General features: G+C 41.7%; 1 protein-coding gene across 5 annotated transcripts in view; it reads left to right on the top strand.

Moving 5' to 3' along the window:
- The window catches only part of bcas3 (BCAS3 microtubule associated cell migration factor), a 218,228-nt gene that overhangs the window by 131,897 nt on the left and 67,026 nt on the right, over positions 1-19,305 (top strand). The gene's annotated exons all lie outside the window — the stretch shown is intronic.

The raw sequence follows: 19,305 nt of genomic DNA, 5'->3' as shown, positions 1-19,305 counted from the left end.
AATGGGACGATGTTGCGTATTTTACAACTCAAACATCATACACATCATGGGCTTGTATTTTTCCTGGGTTTCTATTTAGGTCTGTATTTCTGGCTCTGTCGGCAGCTGTGAAAATCTTTTCCGTCCTCTTTGTTTTGCCACAGTGAGAGCAGGTCTGCTTGGCTCCCTGCTTTGTCGCCCTCACCTGAGAAAGCACAGCTGATGAATTATAGAGAGGGAGCAGCCAGAAGAGAATCTCTCCCTTTTCATGAATACTTCAGGAGCACAAACATTCGGCGTATTGGCACCAGTCTGAGCATTAACAGTTAATATATTTTTAATTAAAGCTGGGTATTGACAGTCGAGTGAAATGTTTGAGGAGCCGTGAGAAAAACATGTGACTTTGTTATTGCAGGAAGGGAGGCCGTCTCGGGTTTTAAAACTTTTACACGATGCTTTGTCACCTGCTCTCTGTCGGTCTCTCTTCAGTCCACATAGGGAAGAGGCTTTCATTTTTCATGAGAATGATTAACTGAGGTGAACATCATTTGTTACAAATATAGACTGATATAATCTTTCTTTTTCTGGCACTTCGTGATGTTCTTTTTAATACTTTCTTTTTAATTCTGGTGATACGGGTGATTCAGTATTTTTGCCGAAGATTTGATAATGATGAAGTATTTAATATGCTTGTTTTTTCTCCAGTTAAGTTTACAGTTAGATTAACATGAATGATAAAAATAAAAACATTGTGGTGATGGTTGAATGGGCGTAGAGAGTTAATCATATTTCATTGATTACAAACCAAAACTGATTTTAAGTATCGATCATCAGTGTTTTTTAAGTTTTGGTTGGTCTCTGGTGAATCCGAGGCTCTGTATCAAAGGAGGGCGGCTGAGTGGCCGGTGGGACGGCTGGTGAAAGTCTTCCCTTCCCGGGCCGCACGGGGAGGACGTGTCAGAGGAGAGTGTGGCGAATGGGCACACTGTGGGAGCCCGTGACATTAGCCCGGGGCGAGAGTGCCGAGGATGTCAGGCCGCACTGGGAACCTTTTGTCTGCGCTGTCACAGCCCCAACACGTAGAGCTGTCGGGTTAGCGTGCGGGCCTGGCCGGGGTCAGCTCCAGTATGCGGCCGATAAAAATGAGAAACATGCCCCGATCGGGGACAGGAGCAGGGTCAGCAGCTGGTGGAGGATATGGCAATCATTTATAAAAATATGCTTTCTCAAGCCCGCAAAAACAAAAACCCCAAACCCAACAGCTGGGAAGGGTTGGGAGTAGCCCCAAGGCGGGTAAGTTCCCTTCCAGATGGGGAGGTTAGGCCAGGGCCGGCCAGGCTGCTCCACTTAAACTTCCGATTCCCATTAGGAGGGAGAAGATTGCAGGGAAGGAAGGAGGAAGAAAAGCAACGAGCATGACTGCTCTGTTTTTCACCCTGCTTAATCAAATAAAGCAGGAAGCTTCCGAGACGGAAGAATTGTATTTATTGATATTTGTGCACACTTTGTTTTATTTACTTTTGGACATTTCTGGCCTTTTTTAATCATATTTAGTTTTTTCCTTGTATTAAATAAATTTCTATATGTTCTCAGAAGCCATACCTAATTTGTAATAATGTTTATTCCCCAATTATTATTATTATTATTATTATTATTATTATTATTATTATTATTATTATTATTATTATTGTTGCATAAATATATATTTTTACTTACTTTGTATCTTTTATTGAAAGTATGTGACATTGACTGGCAGATATTGAGCACAGCTGGCATTGTATTTTAATAACGGGTGCTAGGTGAAATACTTATCGTGCGCCAGGTCATAAAGGAAAGTAAGTGATTGTTTTCTTCCTGTCACTGCTCTGGCTTTGTGCTCTTTGCGTAGTTTGCCTGTTGTGGGTATTCGGTTTCATCGAATTAAGCTTGAGTCTTTAATATCCAAAAATGTGTGTTAATAGAAGTTAGAAATGCATCGAGTGGGATCTGGATTTACTTTTAATAAGAAAAATGTATACCTTGAAGCTATGGGAATAGTTGCATAGTGCAGAACATAATGCATGTCTTGTGTCAAGACTACCTGTGCCAAGACTGAGTCATTTTACACTGAAATTAAGGAGTCTGACACCAAGGTACAGGAATCTGGCAGCCTGTTTTAGGAGCCTGTTTTTTACCACTACCAGCTTTGTCTAGTGATGTATTAAGCTTCATATATGTAGTGGGGGCTGTGATAACTGCTATACCGAAGTTATTCTCACAGAAAAGACAAACAAACTGAGTGCCGCGAGCACATTGTGGGCCAAACTGATTATTTCTTAAGAAACTCTTAAGAAACTTAAGAAAAGTGTAGGTTTTATCTCTGAATTGAAATGATTTAATTTGGTGATGGTGAATTTGGTTAATCCAATGTGTTCATTTTTAAGACCAATGTATTAATTTTTCGTGTTTGTTATAGCAGGACACTGTGGGGGGGAGGAAACACTTTTGTTGCAGGAATCAACTATGGGAATGTTTAACTATTTTAAAAACTATACACAGACACAGATATCACCTGGTTATTTGCAAATGTATGTTGCTGAAGTTCAAAATCCACAGCACAGCAGATTTGATTGTAAAATATGTAATCTACGTAACTCTTTCTGTGACCTTTCTTTGGCTTCTTCAGTTTGCCGTGGAAATCATGAGCTGGTATACAATGAAACACTTTTTAAAGCCCTGACACTTATTATAAAGTGTGACGAGACTCTTTCAATGGCCTTTTTGTAAAAATAAAAATATATTTTATGTATGTGTTGTGTAGCATTACGCCTGAAGTAACTCTCAGTCTATCTCGTGATGCTATCTGCTTTCCTGCAGAACTGGCCAAATGAGGTAATTTAACACTACCTGAAGCCGTCAGCCACAGCCTTCTGGGCCTCATGTTTACCACCGGGCACTAAGGTCACGACCTTTCCACCCCCAGAGGTCACTGCACCAGGCCTTCTTTATCCTCCTTGACTCTGCAGTGTCACTGCCCTTCCCAGAGACATTAAAGGCCTGTTATCGAGGGAAATTGAAAACACTGACCCTCGGTAGACTGGGGAGTCTGTGTTCAGATGGCATTTGTAAGCCCTAATTGTAGAGTAATTAAGGTGAAGCTTTTACGAGAGGGGGCTGCAGAGCTGAGCCAGCTATTGTAGGCCTTAGAGAGTGAAGCAAACAACAAGGAAAACCTAAAGATTAGTGTGCTGTGAAACCCAGAAAAATAAACCGTAAAATGTGGGTAAATTATGCTATCATTAAAGAGTGTTTCAAAAATAAATATTGGCACAAGTTGTGTTAATGTTAAATATCACATCCAACTGCAACAAAATTAATGTCATGGTGAGAAAAATAATCATCACATTATCATGCTATTCCAATCATAACTTTTGACTTATTTAATAAAATTGTACTGGAAATATGCAGTATACAGAAGATAAATAGTTCCCTCATGAACATAAATGTTTAAATGATGGGCTTTTTTCTCTCTCTGTTTAAAACAAATCTCAGTGAGTGGCCAAAAAATGGGTAATGACAGAAAATAAAATTGAATTCAAATGTCAGCTACGGATCCAAGCAGTCTACTTAAAGATATATTAAAAGAGAAGCCCTGCTTTTAAAGCTATATGTTAAGAATTTGGCTTGCAATTTTCCCATCACTTCATATTACGCCGTAGAGAACATCTTTGCTGAACCACAGTACAGTGTCTGTGTTTGTCGTACCAGGTCTTGTGGTGCGGGCAGCTCCTCCGTTTTAATACTGACTAATGTTTTCCTGCCCTTTGCTTATATTTATAGGAAGGGAAAACTTCACCTTGATGTTTGAAACTATAAAAACAAAACCTTGATTTGAAGTGTAGCACAGACCGGCTGTATGTGAGCCACCGGGACCCTCCAAGTACTGGACTCTTTGTCATAGTCATTGGTTACTGTTTCTGATAACAAAGAAATATCGATGTCATGGATGGAATAATCAAACCTTCTTTATTTTTTAACCCTTCACTGTATATGTTTCTCTGTAAGAAATATAATCAGTCGTTGCAGAGAGTATTTCGTATTATAAAACGATGGAAGATAGACGGGTACTTCTACTTCTACTATTTAAAATTAGATGAGTGTCCAGCCCCGTCCCGCGCTGCAGCGGCACTAGGACAGCACCGTTGAGGAGCCGGGCTGAGGAGCAGACTCCGTGGCTCTTGTAAGGAGACACCTTTCAACAGCTGTGCTCCTGGCGACGGGACAGCTCTGCTGTTAGGGACACTGACCCCTCCGTCTCCCTGTCCCTTCCAGAACCCCCCCCCACAGTCTGAGAGGATCTCCTCCGGCCCCGAGCTTCAGGGCCCGGGCTCCCGAGCCAGACAGGGCTGTGTTTACAGCTCTCCCGGAAACTTTCACAGGAAGAGCCGCTCTCTCCACTTCCAGATTTTGTATTTTTAAATCAACACTTTGGTACAGTTTATTTGTGCAGGGCAACAATCCTGCAGGATTTATTGCAATGTAATCTAAAGAGAATAGCTGCATTTCCCAAAATAAAGAGCCCGACAGGCCTGAGAGAATGTAAACTGAATTCTGAATAAATTACACTAAACCAAACAAAACAAAAAATAAAAAGGGGTTTTATGTTAAATGCATACCTTTCTGTTACTGATAGTAAGTCATTTATTTTTGTTTATGTCTTTAAAATAAATCATCAGATTGTGTGCAAGCTGAGACTTTGGACATTGACTATCTGATTTTATATATTTTTTGGCAATAGATGTTATAAATTACGTTCTAGAACAGTATATTAATAAGTCTGTCAATAATAGACATTAGACATCATTTAAAGCATTTTTTTGTTTGTTCATATATTTATAATTGCTTCTAGGACATTTTATTATCTTTATATCGATAAGATGATTATTACCATCTTAGTATATGTCTTTGTTTGATATCATTTGCTTTGCATTTACATTATTGACACTCTCATAAGGGGTCTCGTCCTCAGCTGTGGTTTTAGTGGATCTACTCCCAGTATAACGGTGTACATGCACACCTTAAGACGCTGTGTGTCTTTATACGAGAGGTGTTTGTGAAAGCCCGGAATGTTTTACCAATGAAATTTTAAAAATTAAGAAATACATTTTAAAGGAAATAGAAGAAAGTTTTTCCCCTGCTTGTGATTTGGCTCCACATTGCTAAAGCTCTTACTGACTCAATGAGGGACTGTGTTTGTTTTACAAAAAAAACGTGTAATACTTTCTGAGCTTAATTTTATTAACGTTGAGAGTCTATTACTGAGCATGTGAACGCTTGATCGTCTCAGCTGACAGAACTGACACACTGCAACCAATTGAACATTTACACTCGTACAGTATATACATATAACATGGAAACATGGCCCCGTCAATCACGTTTCACATGTACAACACACATTTGAGGATGCTTTTTTAATATTCCCCTATACACTGCTTTAACTTGCAAAACTGTGTGATGCATACAGTTGCTTATTGTGTAAAACCTTACTAGATGTATTAGATCAGTATTAGCTAAAACAGTGTATTATCCTCTATGTGTAGGATTTGTGCAGTGAAGTTGTCAGCCAAATACAGTTAACTGCAACTACGAATATTTTGATTATATAGATACTGACTATTGATGACAAACTAAAATAATAAAACTAAGCAATGTATTTTTATTTTTTACATTTAAGCCACAGACTGACAGACCCATGCTGGGAAAAACATCCCTCACATTTTTTCATGTTGTGTTTCAAAATTTCCTGTGCCTCGAGCGTGGGTCTAAACACAAGTGATATTAGCTGCAGGATTCCTACATGTGTCTCACAGTCTCTTAGTGATTCATGAGACATTAGCCATTTTTAGCCAATTTCTTTTTGCCATTATCCCACGTTTGTTTTTGTTTTTAAAGACGAGAGGGTGAAAAAAAAAAAAGAGAGATGCAAACATTATACTCAATCCAAGCCTATGTTGAGTATAAATATTTAGAAGGACATGGTCTGCATTGAAAAACTTTTACAGTAATAAAGCCCTTGAACTCTCGTCCATCCTGGGTTGTGAAACAGACGGCCACACAACCCGGTCGTCTTCACAAGTCACTCACAGCGTGACTCACTGCTGATAAAGAACACAATGGCTCTTCTTGTTTCTGGGGAAATGAATCAAAGAAAGGAGAAGAGAAGGGGAAAAAAGAAAACTTTGGTACATTTCAGCTGGAACCTCTTAAGCATTCCGTGCATAAAACAAATAAATTAATAATAATACAAAAATGTGCAAACGAAGACATGAAACACCTCACATTTGTCATAGTTAAGAATGCGTCTTAGAGGAGTCTGTGCGAACCCCCCCCCCACGTGGAGCACAGCGCTGAAGGGCTCCTGTGAACTTCCTGTGAAGGTGTAAAGGATAAAGCAGAGTGGGATAGGAGAAATCGGCGTGGCACGCAGGGATGAGCATCTGAGCTGGGCTTAATCACGGTTCAGCTTCAGCAACTATCGCTGCCGGCTGTACTTTCTAAAGTGCTTACATCTCATAAACTATGTCTTTTAGGCAGACGCTTTATAGTTCAGCAAGACACAAACTCTTGTAGGAAAAACACTCTGGTCTTACTTGAGCTCGGGCGATTTGTCATTGTCTTGAACTGTAACGTAGGCCTGCTGCCACAGCGAGTGCACATCATTCTGCAATCAGGATAGTGAAGGCTGATTGCAGCGAGATATTAGTGTCAGCCGGGCATTCCTCTGTTGGGAAGGTTTGATCCAGGCTACCACCTTCCTCAAATGAGCTCCTCAGCTTAAAACTTTGTTGTGTCAGTCGGTTTGGTTGCCGACACACCTCCGCCTCACTCTAACATGGGGATGAAGGTCTCGTTGGAGAAGCTGTAGTTGACGGTTTTGTTATTGAAATTTCTCAATACTCGAGAACCTTCAGATTTATTTTGCACACCTGTTTGTACAAACCTCTTTGTATTGCTCGGTTGTTACACGTGCTTATAAATGCTTAAAATCTATAAACAACAGAATCAGTATAAAAAGAAGTGGGAGGGCAGTGGGGGTTGGAGTAGGGGAGAGAAGACAGTCCTGGTATATGCCTGTGGTGCTGGAGGGAACGATTGCACAGCGCGAATCCAGACAGACCCATTGTGGTGGCACTCTGTCTCCGCCCGGCGCCAGGGTGGCACACAGGTGAGCGGGTGTGGTCAGGGCTCACACACTGCTCCAGGTGGCCAAGCTTCACAGGATGGATTGAAGCTGCACCCACACCCCTCCCCCATCCTGTTATAAAGCCCAAGGTGGGGTGGGGGGGATCTTAATTCCTTTCATTTTATCCCATTGTATTTAGAAACTAGAGTCATTATTTTAATAAAATGCAATTATCGTGGTTTCAATCAGTTTCTCTGACTGAACGTCTCTGTCCTGAAAAAAATGAAAAAGCCAAAATGTCATGACATGAAACAGACCAAGGGTGGAGTGAATTAAAACATATTTTGTGTAATTCTGCATAATGCAAATTCTTGTCATTTCATTTTGGGGGGTAGGGGGGGGATTTCCCTTTGGAATTTAATTAAAGTGCGTGACAGAGGCCCCTATTTATCTCTGATGTCAAGGGCAGTGCAAAGTGTGTTTTAAAATGTGTTTCTGTATGGTTTGTTCCCATTCTTTGCATGGTTGTGAGTCCTGAGGGGCCATTGTTGTGGGAGAGAGACTGAGGGGCCGTCTTTGTGCAAAGTGACAAAAAGACGACTCAGCGCACTGGGCCTGCTTTGTTCCTGTGCGCCGCTGCAAAATATGATTTGAGATTAGGACCTCGGGGCAGTCCTCTCAATAGCCAGTTTTTATTTTTTGCCAGCATTGTAATCAGCATCAGGCTCAGAATGGACAGCCGGGATAAAGCCGCAGTGTTCCTCTGAGTGGCTCGTGTCTTGTAGGCGAGACTAAGGAATTCAGGGATCTGTCATCTGCCAGGCATTAGCTTTTTGTTTTCTTTTTTTTCTTTTTTCTTTCTCTCTCCCTGCACCCCCCATTTTCTGTTTCCTCCACACTTACAAAGATTTCATTTCCTTGCCTCTCCTGACCTTTCAGAAAAGCGGCCTACAACAACAGCCACGTGATTCTGTGCAATCCTCGGTCACACGTTTACTTTAGGGGTTACAGTATTTTATCAATTGAGTACACATTACACATGGTTATTAGAGGTGTGTAAATTGTAAACATCTACCAAGGTGTAATAAAATGGTAATAGCCTATCTATTATGTATCTATAACTGCTGTTTGGACTGTTTGTAACTTGGACTGTTTCCGTCTCCAGCCCTTGAATTGAAGCTCTTGAAAGACTTTGCCTCAGGTTCACACGTTCACACAGGTGACAGCACCGTTCCTGTGGCATTTTTAATCACACACACATTCAATGTCCAAACCTCCCTAAGACATTTGCTCTTGAGGATCATTCTCCCACCGGCTCTTCTTACGTTCGTTTATTTCGTTTATGGTCCAAAGCCCGTCCAGAGTCGCAGTCGAGTCAGGTAAGTCATTCAGTTTTTACCAGCACCCGGCTCCGGCAGCTGCAAGACCATGCTGGTCCTTGGGTGACCCACAGCTGTGCTTAAACTCCACTGTCAACGTATTATACGTTTTTTCCCCTCATAAATTACAATGTAAATATGACCACTGTGTTTGTGTTGGTATATATTGAAAGCATTTCCTGTTGTAAATTATTGGGTCAATTGCTTTGTTAACCTTATTGCAATTATTCCACGAGAGAATGCAAAGTATTGGTAGTTTGTATTCACTTGCCAAGGCAGACTTTTTAGTGAGTTTTTCACAGCAGGAGCACCAATGAGAGAACAGCATAGCTCAGAAAAAACAGAACAGTCTATGGCTGTAGTAAAGGGCATGACCAAATTAGGCTTTAAAGTGATCGTGTAACGTAAGTGGAAACAAATGTTGATGGTTTACAAGTTCAGTTTCAGAGGCAGAGCGAGAGGTTACTGTGTTCAGCGCTTTAATTCTCTGCCCCATATCCACAGCACCCGAACGCAGCTGTGTGGGTGTCACAGCAATGCGAGAGCCGTTTTCATTGAAAAATAACAAGGTTTTGGATGCTATTAAATGGCTGGTTAATACAATTATTTCCAATGGTAAAATAAAGAACAAGTGTGCCTTTCTCGTCGGCCGCTCAGGGATGAAGCACCAAGAGAAGCGCCCTTTGTTGTGGAGCACACGTGCTATCGGCCTTTACATCTCGCAAAATATGCACCATTGTCAAAGAAGCCAACTTCAAACTCCACATGAGTGGCATTCCTGGGGTAATTTGCCTCTCAGATAGCTTTTGCAGTTTTCTCAGACGAATGGCACCGGAGGAATGTTCACATTAAATACTGGGTAGAAAATAAGCTAAACAAGTACCTCAGTGTAGCATGTCTCTGCAGTCATCATGCACAGTAACTCGGCACTTTACTGTGCATCGCCAGCCTCTTTTCTGTTGTTGTTTTTTTAATTGTCGCTCACCGGTGTCCGGCGTGTCCTGGAGCCAAAACGATCAGAGATTAACTGTAGTTAGTGATGGTTTCACTGAGGCATCATCCCATTCAGAAGAAGCTGATTTGTTTTATTTATCTTTTTTAATGTTGTCAGCATGTGGATCCCTGTGTTTGTGTCTTCGTAGTTATCTGTGACGCAGTCTACTGAAACAGAATACACAAGTCTCAACTGTGGGAGGTCCACTGCCATATGTTCTCTTGCAAAACGGTGAAGGAGAGAATTGAGTTAAAAAGTGTATTGTTTTTGTGTATTTTCCATTTTTTTTTGTCTCCATGCTGTTTACTTCAGTCCAGTCTGTGTGCAAACTGGCCTGAGCTCACAGTGAAAAGCGTTTATTTATAGCTACCTGAAAGCTCGATGGCCTGCTGCACTTCTGCAATCTATTATAGCGTGCCTTTGGAAAATAAAAAACATCTCTTTGGGAACAGATACAGCTATTTTTATCACTTAGGATAGCTCCCAATTGTAAATTATACAAGCCAAGTCGTTTTTGTCCTTGTTACCTCTGCAACAGACAGTGTTTGAAATGGCAATGCATTGCAGGTGTCTTGTGAAAGTACAGCGCTCTCACATTAATCAATCCTGTTCTGAGAAAATTACTGGCAAAATGACTCGGAGACATTCATACAATGCCTTTTCCAGCTAGATGTGTTAGGTCTTTCTACCCCCCTTGAGAAAACTTTGTGAAAAAGTGAAAAGCACTCGATCATGAACTTGACTGTTAGTGCCTAACTAAGATCAAATTTAGTATTAAATAAGATTTTCCAATACAAAAACCTAATGAGCCCATCAGCCCATTTCGATCCACTGCTGGATGAAGGCTCCCCAAGATGTTTCCACTTGCTTCAATCTACAGCTTCTCTTTTGCATGTCTCGCCTGCAAAGTTTATTATTACATCTCCCCATATTTTATGTGCTCGTCTTCTAGGTATTTTGTCATCTCTTGGGATCCATTCATAACTTCCTTTGTCCATCTTTGATCTGTTCTTGCAGTGTGTCCGGCCCCTTGCCATTTGAACTCTCTCAGTGATATCACATATTTTCATTTGTTCTTGGATCTCTTGTTTTTCCATGCTTTGTTGTGTTGTTCGCAGTCTCTGTAATATTTTTGCATTTAGTGTGAAACCCACAGCCACAAGCGAGCACTGGTAGTATGCATTGATCAAATACTTTTCTCTTCAGGCAAGTGGGTAGATACTTTTCACTCTTCTTTGTTGTCCAAAATAGACATAACTTGTTACTTCAAGTGTCTGTTGACCTACTTCAATTTTCTTAGATTAAACAAAGCAGTTAAACATGACTTTTGTTTTACTCAGGTTCAATTTAGGCCCAGTTTTCTTGCTTTCATCTGTGTGTTCTTGATATTGAAACTGCAGGTCTTCAGGTGTTTTTGCAAATAAACTCCATTTAACTTGATTCCTTTTTCTTCCCAGTCTGAAGTCATGAACACTTCTTCAAGAGTTGCCTGAGTTAGTATATATTGTATCAAATGTATTCTCATAGTCAACAAAGCACAGTTTTGCAAGAATCTTCTCCAGCTTCTTTAAGGATCTCCACTGTGATTCCATCATCTCCAGGTGTTTTTCCAGTTTTCATCTTCTTTATGGCATATCCTACGTCTGCTGGAATCACATCTGGTATTTCACTTACTGCTGTCATCGCTACTGTATAGGTTTTTACAGAATTCTTCCACTCTTCTGATAATTTAATCTCTGTTTTTGATTGTTGTGCCATCATCCTTTTTCAGGGCAGTGATTTGATTATTTCCTATTTGGAGGCGTTGTTTTGCATTTTTGTTGTTGCCATTCATTTTAATTGTTTCTGTAATTAGATTGCCATTAAATGTTCTGACATCGTTTCATTACGGTTTTCCACAGCTCCATGTACTACATTTGTGATTTGGGGTCTTGACTGTATTCATCTCATCTTTTCTTCATAATTTCTCGTTTCTTGTGAAATCTTTTCATCTTGTTGTGATGTACAGAGTTTATTTTATTATTTATAATTATTTTTTCGCACAACCGTCTTGCATCTAGGTCTTCTTGTTAGTCATAAAGTTCACTAAATCGGTTCTTGAATTATAATTTCTCCTCCCGTTGCTGATTTCCGAGGTTCATGATGTTGATTGGCTTGTTTGGTTTCTTCATTAGTTTTCCTCTTTAGTACTGAGATGAATTCTGCACTGAACCATTCGCTACAGTGTGGAATCTATTCAGGACCGTGCAGTCTTCTTTTATAAGTTTACGCTTCATTAAGATGTAATCTATTTCAGTCTTTCTTCCATCAGAACTTCTCCAGGCCCTTTTACTTGTTGGCTTTTCTTGAAGAGAGAATTTGTGATGAAAAGCTTTGCATTTTCTACAAATTCCACTAATCTGTCACCTCTTTCATTCTTGTATCCTTAATGTGAGCCAGCACCCAGGAGGCAGGAGGCAGAAACAGAGTTAAAGTAAATAAGAATACTTCTATTTAAATCAACCCCAAACAAAACACCAGCACATGGGCCTGAAACAACAAAAGGGCTGTATATTTTGTTGCAACATCACGGGGGTTTGTTAGTCGGACAGTTTGGTGAACATCTCTTCAGACAGATGTCTTAATCAGGTGTTTAAACTAACTGTATTCCACCTGACACATCAAGGTATCTTCGTAGAGTACAGCAAGTCAGTTTATTAACTGAAGATGGTCAGCTTCTCTTTTAATTAGCCATTCAGCCAACTGTTATCAATTTGGAAGCTTATCAACACCAGCACACAATAATATAATAATATAAACAATAATATCATGTATTTTTATGTACAAATATATATAAATATAAAAGTATAAATCTATATATGTGTGTTTTGAGTATCGCAACTGGGCACCTACAATTCACACAGGAGTATTACTGTTTTGCTCTTTAATTTCCTTTGATGTAAAAAACATTATTGTCTTTTCATGCTATTAAAGAAAGCCCAGTGCATCCGTCCAATGTGTGCACAGAGCCATTAGTCTCCACGCAGTGCCTGTAACAATTCCTGGGCAATTTGTAAGACAATGTGCTGGCTAATTGATATTTTATAGTTATTGCTTGGTTCTGGGAAGACCAAAGTAGATGGGGGTTAGGAGGTTAAAGATGTGTGTGTGTGCTGTAGGAGAGAGCCAAAGGAAGTGAAGCCGGTCACATGGCCTGATGGTAAATGGGTAATTCAGTTTAAATCCAAGAACACATTACAGCAATTCTTATTGACCTCATACCTGTAAGAAAGGCAGGGTATGTGTGGCTGATTGTGATTAGGGTTAAGTGCTCTGTGTGGTAAAATGACACAGGGTTGATGTATTGCTTAATCCCCGTTCTGTTGAGTTTAACCTTGTGTTTAGTCATTGCCTGAGGGCACTTAGGATTTGTATTAAAAAAAGAGTAGGAAAGATGAAGGGAAAAGAAGAAATGATGTTAAAATATTCCTCCTTTTTATTCTAGCTGGCAACATGTTTGACCAGATCCGAGAGGAGGGTCACCATGCACTTTTGAACTCTCGGCTAAGCATCCAATTTGCCTTTAAAAATATATATTTTTTTTCTCTACGAGGCAGTTCCCGCAGAATGGAAAGGTCAATTAAATGTGGATTGACGGAATTAGCATGTTTTACTCACCAAAGAAAAAAGATTTTTGGCATTTTCTAAGGTATTAGATCCATGATATCAGAGCCTGGTATTGAATATTTTATTGACTGTCTGCTTGCCCCATACTGACCTGCCTGACATGCTAAGTTTTTCTCTTGCTGGAGACGCCATGTCAGTTCAGATTAGTCGCTGGGGCGTGATCCTCCCTTCATATTTCCTGTGAATAAACTTCATCACAGCAGGCAAACAGGGACCCAGGGCGAGCCGGGAACATGACAGATAAACACGCTCCCAGTGCTGCCTGAGAAGGCCGCCAGCGCCACTGCTGCCCACGGCCGGGCCGAGGCGCTGGAGCTGAAAGAGAATTCACGTCTTCCCTCCTCAGGAATAATTAAAGTGTTATTAAAATTCATCACTTTTGGACCAGCAGTGGTGTGCAATCGCCAACATCCAGGGAAAGCAGTACATGTGTGTTTTTTGTACTTTCTGCCTGCCCTAGTGAATGGTTTAACCCAATGTGTCAGTCTAGGGTTCATATCTTGGTTTAATGTCACACAGGGTGCATATTATTTTCATTACTTTGCACTTTTTCTGTTCATATGATTCATTTACATTGGGTTCTTTTCTTTCTTTTTCTTTTTTTCCTTTAGCCCCATGATCTCAGCTCACTACATGTGAAGGATTAGCCTCATCATAGGTGGCTGTAACCCAAGGGGCTTTGTGTTAGTGTAGTGCACTCGCTACAGTATGTGAGTCAAGCTTTTGTTTAATCGAAAGCGTGGAGTGATACCCTCCGTCTACTTTCGAGCTGTTTGGTCAAAGAATTCGTACACGGCCGGCCCGTCCATCCCGATGGTACTTCCACAAATGTAATGACAGATTGTATTGAGAATGAAAGCAATGTGCAACGCCTCCATAAGCACAGATCTATAAAATCTGAACAGGCTAATCCAGGCATCAGGCGTCTCCTGTATAAACTGGTTAGTAGTTAGCTGCCTACACCAAGTCCCTGTTAACCACCTAAATTTAATCAAGTTTTCTGACTGTTTTGCATTAGGGTAGTTCACTACTTTTGTCAAAACTCCTGCTAAGGTATCTCCAACAGCATAGGACTGATTTAGATTCATGTATTTGTTTGTTTCTACCCATTACCACATTTATGGAATTCATCGCTTCTCCGTTTGACGTCTGTTTTAGTATTTTTCTTCCTATGTACCTGTTGGACTGCCTAGCATGGACCTTTTCACAGTTGGGAATCGAGATCTGCTTATTCATGACATGAACCCGACTGAACCTTCATTAATGGCATTGGTGGTTTCTAATGTGTTAAAAAGTCACTGGAGTGGAAACTTTAGCCACTGATTTAAAGTCCCAGCGGTCTTTACTTATTTATTTGGTTTCTCTTCGCTCGGTGGGATAGTACACTTCACATCCACAGGCTCGTTTACAGGGGCGCTCTGGAGGTAAATGAGAACTGAGATCCAGCTGCCTCCGTCCTGACCAGCTGCTCCGGACTCTGCAGTGGACACGGGCATTTTCTCTTACTGGTCACGGCACTGGAGCACGTGCATTTGAAAACTCTTTCGATCCTTGAACATATATAATGAAAGTAGCCTGTTGTTATAAATGTTTTGCCCATGTTTTGGCATGTCCAGGCCATACAGGGAGGCTGTGTAATTTGAGTTTATGTTGTTCTAAATAGAAACCCTTAGCTTTCCATTTGTCGCTGCATTATTGAGTGTTTTTCCTTATGAAATCCTAATTAAAGGATTCATCCTGAAATTGAGTGTTCTGCATTTCGCTATTAATCTAAAAAAATCCAATCACAAGATGTCTGTCTCGTGTGCTTTTAAAACTGTACCTCCGATCTTGGATGCCCCCTCCAGTTTAGGCTGAGCTCAGTCCAGCTGGGTCGTCGAAAGGTGATGTTTTTATGCAGCCCTCCTTCACTTGTGGGAGGAAATGAATTGGCAATTACCAGCTGTGACGAATACTAGTGGAAATAGTGACCTGGACAAGTTGTAATGTTAAAAATAAACTTTATATACAGTATGGATGTTTTTGGCAATAATTTCTGGAGCAGAGGGGTCGTAGAGGCTCCAGGGCATGTGGGGTCAGTGTGGATAACAAGAGCTCAGAGCTGTTTTCACAGTTCCTAACGGGAGCTAAAATACATCTAATGTCATCCACATTACACTGCCTAATACAGCCCCTGTGCGTGTGCAGCAAGGGCATCTGAAACCCACATTAGCAGCAGCAGGAGGCGGCCCGAAGCGCTCGGCGTGTCCTGATGGACAGGCTTCCTCTTTGCTGCTGAGGCGATGTTGTCCCCCCGCCCCCCCAGCAGCAGGGCAGTAAAGTGGCCAGCTGACAGATCTTCCTCCTTTCCACCGTCCTCTGGTTGAGTAGCGCAGACCTCGAGCGGCGGCTGTGATCCGGGCCTGGGCCGTACAGTTCACGCAGGGTGACAGGTCTGTCAGGTAGAGGAAGGGATCTGTCAGTCGCACCGGTCGGCACGCTGCTCTCTCGGCCTCTGTGCCGCGCGGGGAGAATGCGGCCTGGAAAGGATTTCCTCAGTCTGAAGGCAGCGTTCGTTCTGGACCATTGTGTGCATTCCTTTTCCCCTGCTGGCTTTTGAGAGCTGCAATAAGCCTGTTATTTATTGACTTATTGATCAGCACGTGTGGACGCCGGGTGGTGTTTGACCAGGGAGATGCTAGAGATAGGGATTGTGAGTTCTATGCATGTCACACGGCACCGCCATGTCCGACAGACTTTCAGGATATCGCTAAAGGTTCCCATTAGTCAGCACTGTAGTTGCGGACAGTGAGTGAGTGAGAGAAGGAGTGGATCAGCCTGAACCCTGATGAAAACCAATGCCAACACGTTTCACTACCCAAGCACATAGTGACATGACATTTAGGACTGAATACAAAAGGTGCATCTGTACACAAAGTGGCGTGGAACAAACACTCAAGCCATGGTGTTGAAGGCATCTTCCTTGAATCCTTCATGAGACTCAAATAAATAAGATACTAACAAACCGGGTGGGTAGCAGGTGGGTTGGATGGTCTCTTCTTCTTGGAAGCCTTTTCTTTCTGATCTGAAATATGTGCAGTAGCTTTCCCCTGTGTATAACTAATGCCTCATGGATTAATATGCGCACCAGGGCACAGTTGTGTAAATCTCACACACACTGTAGTATTCCTAATGTAGTCCGGCTTTCGGCTCTGTCGTTTTCAGTTTTTGGAAATGTATTTTTTACTGAAATGGTGGAATACTTAAAAGTTTCCTCTCCAGGTTAGTGTGAAAAAACACATGGCGTTCGCAATGATTCCTGAGGTTTAGAATCTGTCAGGGTTGGATGTTTTAAATAAAGAACCAGTGCCGTCGCTCGTCTTTATTTACAGCAGTCCTGGCTCTGCTCACTGAGAGTGATGCTATTATATGAGTAAATGCTGGAAATGTAATTCAGCCTGAGGTTGGAACTTTAAAAGTGCGAGCTGTTTGTGTGTGTGTGAGTGTGAGTGTGTGTGTTTAATACATCACAGTGTAGGATGGGAATTTTAAAGGGTTTTAAAAGGTTCAGGAGTGAAGGTCATCAGCTGGAGCAGTATGTGGGCTCTCGTGTTCCTGCCCACATCTCTTGTCTAATCTTGCCTGGGGAGTCTATGAAATTTTGATGTAGAAATTAGGTTGTTGCCCATCTTGCACCTTTCTGCTCATAGTATTGACAGCAGCACTGAACTGCTGGAGGCAGATAGTATCTCGGCGATCGCCAGGCTACTTCAGCTCTCTGCTGCTGACAACATCAGAAGTGTTTTAACAGGGTTTTAATGGGCAGTCTCCGCAGCTCCTTGGAGGTTTGAAAATAGCTGCCGTGAAAAACCTTTCTCGCTGATCAGAGCTGACATGCCCTCCTTTCCCTATCCAGCTGCTGCTGCTTGCTCATGTGACTCTGGTGCTGGTGATGCTGGGAACATCCAGAAGTTTTTCCACCATGGTGCCCCAAACTAACCCTTTGCGTCCTGCTGCCAAGTGTGAAGAGAGAGACATAAATTAGCAGAATGTGCTCGCTCTCTCTCTCTCTCTCCCTCTCTCCCTCTCTCTCTCTCTCTCTCGTGTCAGAGGCCTTACAGTTCTAGGCACTGAGCCGGGTCCCGATCGCCAGTCACTCCTTGTTCAGTTCCAGTCCAGCAGCAGTTGGACTGTTCTGCTGTTTAAACGCACATCATAGCTTTTGCAAAATGTGATGCTATGATACTTTAATTGAAGGCACGCTGCTGAAGCATGTAGAAGACATTCATGTTTTTATTTCTATTTTTACTTTTTTAATCTTTGAATAAAACTGGCCAATGTGCTGGAGAACTATATTTTAAGAAAATAGTTTTTTGACATGTTGATAACATGATAAGCTGATCCCATAGCATATCAGTGAAGTTTGCTGAAGCTGAGTTTCCTAGCTTCAGTTTTGCTTTACTATTTAATGGCTACTTGTAAGTCCAGCTTTTCTGCAGCAGTGTTTCTTACCTCTTGCTGCAGATCAACACTAACCAGCGCTCTCCCTACCCTGCAGTGTGAATCTGGCTCGGATTGTCTATTGAGTCGGAGTCCTGTGATGCACGGCCCTGCTGCTGGGTATTCTCATTAGTAAAGTTTAACAGCACAAAGGGGCTGAAAGAGGGAGATTGTTGCTATACAATAGATTTCCTTTAAGGTAGGCCTGGGGCCTGGCTCCACACAGACGCCTGGGTCAGCCAAACTGCTCTAGTGTCTTTTTTTAGGAAAACTTTTTGCAGCTCTTTTCTTCCAGTGAGAGAGAGAGAGAGAGAGACCGATAGAGGAGTGTGTTGTCAGCTGGCGTTGTCACATGGGCCTGCCGGAGGGACAGGCCTTGGTCAGGCAGAGCTGTCCAAACTATTAACCCGATTAGATCCTGCAGCCCTATCATTAAGGACGGACTCCTCTCTGCCCAGCCTCTCTCACAGACTCAGACACCGCACATCCACAGCACCACTTCAGACTCTGCGCCCGGTCCTAGCTGCCTGCAGTATATTGACATTTATTTATTTATTTATTTATTTACTTCAAAATACACAATACAAAGCTCTGGTCTGAACAGTTTCCCAGCACAATTTGCTTGACAAGGCAATTCATAGCGGTGAAACATAGTAATAAATAGTAAACAAAAGAGAAGACTGAAAATAATATAACTTTGGAACTTAGAAAGCCATACAACTTTTTTAATATCCAAAATATCTGAACTGGAAACCTAGTACATCAGTCACAAGTATAAAGGATGTTTTTTCTTCTTACATAGTTAGAGCCTGTTTTGATTATTATTTCATAGACCCTTGTGGGCATCTTTGAATGCATCTTGGAACCCTTGGAAGGACCCCTTAAGTTCCACATTGCAGTGCATTCTGGGAGCACTCTCCCCATTACCGTCTCACCATGAAGAATCCAGGCACCTCGAGCCTTTTAAAAGGAGAAGACTCAAGCCTTTTGCTCAGTCATGGGGAGGAACAACAACACAAAAAAAAACAGTCAAGACTTGTAATAAAATAATAGGGCTTATTACACTTTTAACTGGTAAATTAGAGCTAATATAGCTATGTAGCTCTTTTTATTTTATTTTTTTATTAAAGTCACATGTACAGCATTTCAAACAGAAACTTTATTAAATGACGAGCTACCGGATGGAACATATCAGACCCAATTTTCCTTTCACTGGCTTTAAGAATATTCATCACCCATGATTAGGAATGAAAGCAATCAGTGTGCAACTTAGAAGCTAAAAGTTCAAACTCCCATGAACTCTGGCGTTGAGCAATTTTGAAGGAAATTAGTATCATCTCCCAATGATTTGCTTTCATCTGCATGGAGTCCCGGCCGCATCCCTGTGAGACGGTGGAGCTGTGAAAGTTTGCCTTCGTTATATTATCTTATATTATCTCTCCTAACCACATTCCTCCTTTTGATCATGGCGAGGGGCATCTGTGTTTCAGTGTGTGTGGGGAAGGTGGAGGGGGTGGGGGTTGTGGAGTGGAAGGGTGCTTTCAAGTCGCTGAGTTTTCCATAACTGTAAAGCCATTGTGTTACTGTGTCGGCTTAAAATCAACTCCTGCCACCGGGACACTTGATACGGGCACTCCACGCTGTGG

The sequence above is a fragment of the Amia ocellicauda genome, chromosome 22 (assembly GCF_036373705.1).
Source record: "Amia ocellicauda isolate fAmiCal2 chromosome 22, fAmiCal2.hap1, whole genome shotgun sequence".
Classification (NCBI taxonomy): Eukaryota; Metazoa; Chordata; class Actinopteri; order Amiiformes; family Amiidae; genus Amia; species Amia ocellicauda.
The sequence above is the reverse complement of the archived record's forward strand: the minus strand, read 5'-3'. Positions and strand labels throughout refer to the sequence as shown.